At 34.7% G+C, this 10000-nt stretch overlaps 1 protein-coding gene across 1 annotated transcript in view; it reads right to left on the bottom strand.

Annotated features, from left to right (window-relative positions):
* The window catches only part of LOC137633129 (uncharacterized), a 476875-nt gene that overhangs the window by 76037 nt on the left and 390838 nt on the right, over window positions 1-10000 (bottom strand). The window lies entirely within an intron of this gene.

Raw genomic sequence — 10000 nt, forward strand, 5'->3', positions numbered from 1 at the left:
TGATTAGCGAGCGGTTTGGCTCTTAGGTTCAACGTGACTGAGGGTAGTGTTAAGATTCTCCAAGAATTCAATTGATATTTAAAGATTCAACAGGTGATAAATTATGATAGTTTTTAGGAAAATAAAGAATTTATTTTTAAAAATTATACTGTATACGATGACTTCAAAACAAAAATTAAATTGCTAAAAAGAACCAGTATTATGTTAAGGTTTAAAAAATATGAGAACAAATCTGGAATACTGTTTGAGAATGATATAAAACCAATCTATTCACAACAGCAAAACCACTACAAACTAAAACAAACATGAAGGGCCCACACACAAACATTTTAATGAGGATCCCAAAACTAATCTTGGAAGCATGAACTGAATAATGTAATGGATAGGATAACTATGGGGAAGGAAAGCTGGTAGACAGGATTAATGAATATGTTGTTGACGGATTTGAAGATGATGTACTTAGGAAGATCGTATGGGACAGACTCGTATGGAATGATGATGATATGTTGTTTTGAAGATCAGGAGGGGGTTAGTTTTGGTATGTTGCTTTTGTTATGGAATTCATATCTATTTTATCTTTATCAAATTTTTATATACTGTGTGGTTAAAGAATAGTTCATTATTATCCTTATTAAATACCATAAACTTGAAAAAAAAAAAAAATAACGAAGAGATATGTACCTATCAAATAGGGTAATAAAAGAAACTATGCGACATATATTCATAAACACCCTACATACATACATACATACATACATACATACATACATACATATATATATATATATATATATAAAGAGAGAGAGAGAGAGAGAGAGAGAGAGAGAGAGAGAGAGAGATTCATACACACATATACAGTATATATACACATATATATATATATATATATATATAATATATATATATATATATATATAAATATGTATATATATATATATATATATATATAATAAAGATATATATGTATATATACTGTATATGAATCTCTCTCTCTCTCTCTCTCTCTCTCTCTCTCTCTCTCTCTATATACCATTAGCATCAGCCGTAACTAGTTCACTGAAAGAAAAAAGCCCAAGACATGTCCTTCCACTCGCGTCTGTTTATGGTCTTTATATGCCAGTCTATACCCACAAATTTTCTTAGCTCGTCAATCCATCTTCTTCCCTTTCTTCCCCTCCAGGGACTTATTCTATTATTCTTAACTTATTAACTTATGCACCAGAAACTTGAAGCCTCACTTAAGCCTTGGTACATAATCTAGTTACAACTCGAAGTTATAACTCAAAGAATGATGAGGGGAATAACACCAAGAGACTGAAAAAGAGCAACATGGATACAAGAGCAAACTAAAGCAGAAGATATTTTAACATGTAAGAAAAAGAAATGGATATAGGCAGGACATATAATGAGAATGAAGGATAATTATATATATATAATTATATATATATATATAATATACATATATATATATATATATATATATATATTTTATTTATATGTATATATGTATATGTGTATATATATGTATATATGTGAATATACACATATATATGTATACTGTATATGTATATATATTTATATATATATATATATATATATATACATATTATATATATATATCACATTTATATTATATTCATATATATACATGTATATATATATTTACATATATATATATATATATATATATATATATATATGCGAGAGACAATCGACCAACACACGATTATCATTAAATAAAAACCACGGCCAACCACGTGACACAAACAAGCAATAGTTCTGAGAAATCTCCCACGCGATTATCATCTCGAAAAGATCCGATGCCTTCGTGAGGAGCCGTCGACATCGAGTCTCTACGGCATCTCCTCTTCACTGCTTTCTCGTGTGACGACCAAATGATCCAACACGTCACACTGTCACTTTTCGTGACACTGGGGGAAGAGGGAGGGGCAGTGAGGGAAGGTCACTCTATTACTCTGTCCCAGGTTCCCGGGTCGTCTTCTTCCCAGTGACTCGAAATGTGAATCTAGAAGAATGTTTACTTTTTTAATTAAGGGCTGGTGGAACTGAATTTCAAACGTCATCTTCGCTTTAAAAGTTCTTAGGAATTAAAATGTATATTTCAAAAGCTGTCTTGTCTTTAGTTCATCTGAAAAGCGAGTTAAAGTTGTAATTTATCATTACGAAGGAAAATAGTTAATTTTGCCTTTGGTTGCTGGACATGAACTAAACTTCTAAATCTCCCTTAAAAATTTGTTAATATATTCGAGCGAATGAACACCAAACCATCAACTGGAACGAAACGAAGAATCGGACAAAACAAAAGAGTCGCACTTGATGCCCGAAACCTTATCCGGAACAAGGAACCAAGCAAACAGATTAATCTCCTCAAATTCGTCCTTCTTTCTCCCAAAACTCTTTGTTCTTTGTGTCCAATAACAGAATACAAAGAACTCAAGGTTGGCGCTGTTTAGTGTAGCAGAAAAATACTCGTCCATAGTCGGGCAGTCTTCGACAAAGCCGATAAAATCATGGTCTGCAAATTTGCCCGTCGGAATAACAGCTCTTGGTTCAATCTCCGTCTCGCCTTCGTGAAATATTGCTAAGTTTCTCTTACGAAATTCTATCCATTTCTCTCTTACTTTCATCTACTTATGTCTGTTGGAGAATTTTATCCATTAGATTGTATGTAATTTCCATGTGATTTCTGTCATTTATGACATTGGATTTATTTCTCTGATGTATAACTGTCGCAATTATCGTTTCTTGCGACACAAACCATTTTACTTTTGTGGACCCCTTTTCATTTTGTTCTTGTGAAATACTATTAATTTCTATAACGTAAAACTAAATTAAACATTTTCCCTTGTGATATCTTTTACATTTCACTTGTGAAATGTAGATACTAAAAGTATCTCTCACGTTTGATCTTAATTTTATCTATTCCTCTCAAGAAATATTATATTGATAATCCTCTCTTCCAATTGTGCTATATAAATTGCATGCTCTTTTCCTTCGTGAAAAAAATATTAATTTCCTGGGAAACTTGCTGCCAATGACTTTCTTTCGTGTGATTTTGATAAAATAATTTGATTTATGAAATGTTTCCAATCCTCCATAAACAAAAAATGTCATACCTGAGTAAAATTTATACATAAGTTACGTGTAAATTCATTCATTCTCTCTCTCTCTCTCTCTCTCTCTCTCTCTCTCTCTCTCTCTGTGGAAGGCGCACAGGACATTAATCCACTACGCACCAGCATCGATAATGCAGCGACTATTTAATGCGCTGCCAGCTCATCCAAGAAACATATCAGGAGTGAGCGTAGATGTGTTTAAGAATAAGCTCGATAAATACCTAGGATGCATCCCAGACCATCCAAGACTGGAAGATGCAAAATACACCGGAAGATGCATTAGCAACTCTCTGGTGGATATACGAGGTGTTTCACCCTAAGGGACCTGGGGGAACCCAAACATAGAATAAGGCAATAAGGTAAGGCTCCTTTAAAAACCTTTAACTACCTGAGGAGCAAAGAAATCCTAAACACTTTACATAAATGGAATTTAAAAAGAAATTTGTTCAATCCTAAATTTAAAAATTTGTTCAATCCTAAATTCAAAAATTTGTTCAATCCTAAATTTAAAAATTTGTTCAATCCTAAATCTAATGCTTAACACTTTCATAAAACCAAACCTCATTCATAACAATAATCAATCGAAAATAACCTTTATATCGAATTGATACGACAATCACATGGGCGGACGCTTACTCTTCACACGTCAATCAACGCCTGATCACCTGTCAAATAGCGGCCAGACGGGTGCTATCATCTGGAGACACCACTTCTTCATCTGGAGAAGAAGATGGGAGTACCATAAGTTACGCATTTATCTCCTTAAGTGGGATTACCCGAGGGATTACTAAGTGCAGGGAATTAGTAATCTCGATTTGTTGAGGGAGGCGATCGTCACCCGAAATTAAGGGCACTTAACTGGCAAGTTAATTGTTATATTCCCCAGGTAGGCTTAGCGATGGATGGGAAAGTGGGTATTCTATGTCTTTATAGTACGGCATGTCACAGATTCGGTGGGCAGCTTCCTTTTTATGGCTGCCAAAAAAGACGTATGGAGGTTACGTATTCATAATTGGCCTTCCAAACACCCACAAAACACACACCAGGGTTGAAAAAAAATCAAGATTTTTTTTTCTAAAAATTAGAAAAAAATCTATCTATTTTAAATCAAATTTTTTATTTATTTACAGACTTTTTTTTTTATTTAAATTATTTTTTCAATAGTACCTATTTTCTGTTGCTGAGTATTTGTTTCAGTCTTATGAGGGCATTTTCTGGTATTGAAATTGATCTATGTTAAATGATATAGTTTAATATACATTACTCAAGACGTTTAAAAAAATAAAAAAACCCCAAAACTCAGACTAATGATTTAATGGGAGCAGACAAGTTATAATACTACCACATAAGTACACAAAAATCAGCGAAAATGCAATCAAGCAACTATACAAATATACAGCAGTTTTATTTCTGACGGTATATTTCATTTTGATTTAAATCATGATTTCTATACTCTGATTCAAATCAATTTAAATCACTTGATTTACATAAATTGATATAAATCAAAACAACCCTGATACACACACACACGAGGAACTATAATAAAACAAAAATCAATTGCAATGAAAAATACAAGACGTGTTTCCCTCAATAATCAAAGTAATTCCAAGTAAAATTTATATTCTAAATATTTTTCATTCTTTTAGTGGTAACGAAGCATCTTTCACTCGAAGTAATAAAATCATAATTATTAAGTGAAAGATACGGTTTGTTTTTGTTGACAGATGTTCATACATTTGTTTTTTGATTTAGAATTGAATATCATTGTCTCATCACTTGAATACATTCTTCATTCAAAGTTAGAAATAAAAGGGATGTGAAGGTTTTAATTTTTCTAAAATATTCTGGTCTAGATTATTTAGTTGTTGGAATATTTCAAAGATATTCAAGCTGATAACGAAGGAATACCTAGACGTGTTCCTGAGGAGCCTTCTCTAGAGGTAAACGGAATGACTAATGCTGGGGAAGTTTTATGCACTGTGTTTTATCCGAAGCTTAGCAGTTAAATAGTGAGTGTAATGGTGAAATTTCCGTAATTCAACACTGTGAGATGCAAGCATATAGCCGGCAGTGAAGAAATACAAAATCTGACAGACGGAGTGAATCTGCTATTCACTCTAATGAACTAGTTCTCATAAACTACATAGAAGAAGAAGAAGAAGAAGAAGAAGAAGAGAAAGTTTAGTTAAACAAACACGATGAATTGGTTCATCAAGAGCGTTTCTGAATTCACTTGGACCGGACTATCAACAATACCGTCATGGCTTACTGCATCTTCCACATCAGGCCTCTATTGAAAGCTAGCTACTGGAGGATGAAGGAAAGAGAGAGAGAGAGAGAGAGAGAGAGAGAGAGAGAGAGAGAGAGAGAGAGAGAGAGATCATTCTATTTCGGTCACAATGGAAAGATATATAAATGGTAAATGAAAATGTTCAGAACAAGATATTCTAAAGATTTCGGTCCTTGTTTTAAGAGACAAAATGCTGAAGGTCTGCCCCTCTCTTTTTTCTCTCTTCGTCTTCCTACCATTCGACCATTCAAAATGTCGGATTTATGAATTTGAGGCATTTGGTTAAGCGCTGGGTTGAGGACGCCATTTAGCGGCTAAATGCAACCAATGAAAATTCTGTAGTTTAAATTTATAGTCAGTGCTACAAAAGGTCGGACAGCAAGTTGAAAGAAAGGAAACGAGAACAGTGGTAAATTAGAAGGCTAAGAAGTGGGTGCAGCTAAGCAATGTCCACAGTAATCTGTGTGAACAATGGTAAAGTAGAAGGGTAAGAAACGGATGCAGCTGAGAAATACCCACAGTACATTATGTGAGGGGTACTGTCGACACTAACACCCCCTTCGATAAATGAAAAGTGCTAATTCGCGGACACCGGTTGAAATTTGATTCCGAATGCAGTTAAAAGAACGAAAATCCTTCTGTAATATATATTCATGCATATATATTAAGATAGTCTATTAACAATTTATATATTTTTGTATTCCAAATTTAGTAAAAATCACAGAAGCAGTTTCTGATCATGTATGTGCATTTGTAATGCTTGGTTTTTATAATGAAATCTAATGATAATTATATAGCTGATAAACTGTTTGTAACCCCCCTAAACTATTCCGTTGTTTTGTTATATGTTTTTCATATCTATATTCATAGATATACAGTACAGTACGACAAAATTGTAGCTCTTCGCGAGGAATGGATTAGAACAAATACTTCTAATACATTTTATACTCGTACTAAACTCTCGATCTGTGAAAAGATTAAGATACATACATACATACATACATATACCAAGGCACTTCACCCAATTAAGATACAGTACAATAATAGCAGATATTACTGCAATGGTAATCTAATCTAGTGAAGCTTATTGATAACTGATATTTACAATATCACCGGCCATAGAAGCAAAGGCAGCAACAACAAAAAGATAATCCAGAAAACATTAAACACAATTTCCTAACAACGAGTTTTAAGGGTTGAGGAAAGGAGGATCAAAGGAGAGTGGGAGGGGAGATATGAATGAAGCTCAAAAAAGGTAAAATGTCAGTTAGGAGATCTATCTTCAAGACACTCGTGTGAGGTGCTCGTTAGTTTCCGCAGAAAACCGACTCCTATTCCATTATATCTGTCTCGGTTATCCTTCAAATTTCGTTCTGTTCTTCGCGGTTCTTCGTGCGTTATCCTTCCACGTCATCACCACCCGCACTCGAAGTCCTGAGATGGCCTTCGCTGATGGTGACGACGGTGACGGTTCCTTATCGGCTTTGGTTCCCACGCCCTCGCGGTGTCCTAAAAAAGGCGACACTGCCTGCAGGATATAAAAGATCCCTCTGGGGTATTCGCTCCGGGAATACGTATTCACAGTGCATGCTTCGAAACTGGCTCTCGTGATGTGGCCTTCGTCTGCTTAATTAATATATAAAGTATAACTTCCCTGACTGGTTTGACTAGCGGGCTAGGATGATTTTCCCGCTATTATTATCGTTGAGAAGGACTTGACAGTTACTTAGGTCAAATGCATAGATAAAAAACAAGGCTTAACGTCCCCTTGTTGGAAGATATCAAGCATTCCTGGAGCTTGCAATAAACCTTGATGAGTCTGGTGCAAGCGGCAATGTCATAGATGTAAAAAAAAAAAAAAAAAAAAAAAAAAAAAAAAAAAACTAGTTATTCAAGAGCTATCTACAAATAGCCGTTCTTTATATACCTGATTCAAAACCGGTTCTTCCATTGATCTCTTTCTTGAATCCGACAAATTATGATCTCACAGGTAAACAGCATCATCATCTTCCTAAACGATATGTTCCAAAACAGGGGTTACAATTAGGCCACATTTATTTTTCTTACTAGATCTAGGCTTTTACCATTTGGGTAATTTAGTTAAATGACCATTAAAACTACTCTTGTTGAGGGTTTGGAAGCTGCTACCTTTATTTTCAATACTGTAAACGATATAATTATTATCAAAATTATCATCATCAATGTTTTGAAAGCAATTCATTGTTGGTACTATTAAAACAACAACAACAACAACAACAAAAACAACTACTACTACTATTGCTGCTACTACTAATATTAATAATAATAATAATAATAATAATAATAATAATAATAATAATAATAATAACCCCTAAACCGAGTGCACTAAGCAGGAGGAACCCTCCACGTACATAAACAATAGAAGGAGAAATTCCGACCTCAACGGAATCCGAAGCCAGAAGATAGAATATATGAAGACCTCCATTAATCTTCGTCATGTACTTCTTTTTTTTATGAGATGGCAGTGGGAACCGGAGTCCTCGGTAACTAAGGCCTAGTAATTAACCAATTAACTGCCTCCAACATACGAGGATAGATTACACAGGTCCCCATAAATTATCTATCGGGGTCAAGGATATATCTTTGTTATGTACTGGAGGAATTTCTTCTAGAGGAAAAATGCCTTTGGAATGATGTACCAAAGACATCATGAGTTGGTATGAGCTGTGTGTGCTATGAGTGCCTGCAAATAAGGCAGCAATAATAGAAAAAGACTTATTTGTTCTAGATATTTATTCGTAAATATTGCAGTTAAAGCTGAAAGCTCTAATTCTTCTCGGATCTTTCGTTGCTAAGTAACTTAAAAACAGAGTTTTAGTGAAATCTGTAATGACTGTAATGGAATATGATATCTGGGTGTAAAAAATAATATGAATATGGACCAAGCAAAATATATGTATATATACATACATACATACATACACACACACATACACTCACACACACACACACACACACACATATATATATATATATATATATATATATATATATATATATATATATATATATATATATATATATATATATATAGTATAGGCTTTTAATAATCCATACTTTAGTAACAATAATTAAATGATAAAATGGTGCCGAAATATACAATCTTAAAAAGTATGTAACCGATAAATGAATGTAAGATATACAAAAACACAAGTAGGGTAATGAAGTTTGCCTACGCGACGTGGGTATGTGAATATACATATGAATGACAAAACATCTATCCAAGCTATCAGCAAGTATAATGAAGTGAAACTAAACCGGGTTTAATCTATCATTAGATATGCAAATGGAAGGAAAATGTACATGGAAACAATTGTATGTAAGGTCATTCCCATGATTAGACCTAAAGGGGCCATTACATTCACTTTATGCTGGAAATTACATTGTTTCAAATGAGGCCATCTTAACATAAACTGTAGATTACTGGTAAGGGCCTTAGCTGGGATTATAAAAGAATTTGGAAACAGTCTCTCTAGTCGCTTATAAAATCAAGTTTTGTTTCTTTCTAAATATGATGAAATTTATAGAAGGGATAAACAAAAAAGTTTAAAATGGAAAACACCGTATCTTTCCATGTTTTCCAATCACATATAATGTAGAGCAGTACAACACATTTATTTTATTATCAAGCTACTGTATTTTGAAAAAAATACAAAACATTATATTTATATTTTTATGATTATGAAGTAAGATTTCATGAACTTACCCACAGCAGCAAAGAGCGACGAACCTCCATTTCCCAAGACGAATCACGTGAATTACACCTAACTTAAACGTCTTCATCTCTCCGACTTCTTTGAGTTTCTTCGATATCGCTTTCTCTTTTTTGTCTTCGGAGGGAGGGGACGCTACGTTCGTCGTTTTATCGGTTTTATCACTATCACTATTTTTATCGGAGTTCTTATTCTTTGAGGTCACCACATGTCTCGTTTCCATTTGGTATTTACTCCCGCGCGAGTAATCAATTTTCACCTCGATGTTATACTGTCTTTCTTCCACCCTATCGTTGTCGAACTCTCGCAAGTCCTCGTACAAAGGACTCGCGTCATCGGGGTCAGCACTGCTGTTCTCTTCAGAACCACTTTTCAGAGGTACGATGGGTTTCAAGTCCTGATCACTCCCGTGGTTTCCTTGTTTCACCAAACGGAAAGGACTCGTGGCAGACCTGGGTAACGTTAGGAAGTTGCTCCCTTCTGACGAAGGCCTGTGGGAAACCGCGTCGCTCTTCGCCTTACGATTTTTCTTGGGTTTACAAACCTTACTATATATAGCATCGGGTACTTTGGCTTCTTTCACTCCACTGAAAGAACTTGCATTTTCAGCGGCATGATAAGAAGGGAGACGACCGCCAGAGGAGGTGTGTGGCCTATTTGCGGCTGGGTTCACCTCTCTGGGATTTATGGGCATCCCAGGGTCAAACGGAACCCTAGGATCAGGTACCCTATTTGTTGATCCGGGTAAGGAAGATAAAGGACCATGCCCTTGTCTAACATTATCCCTTGGATATAAACACCTTGTTCCAGGGAGCTGTTGG

The sequence above is a fragment of the Palaemon carinicauda genome, chromosome 42 (assembly GCF_036898095.1).
Source record: "Palaemon carinicauda isolate YSFRI2023 chromosome 42, ASM3689809v2, whole genome shotgun sequence".
In the NCBI taxonomy this organism is placed as follows: domain Eukaryota; kingdom Metazoa; phylum Arthropoda; class Malacostraca; order Decapoda; family Palaemonidae; genus Palaemon; species Palaemon carinicauda.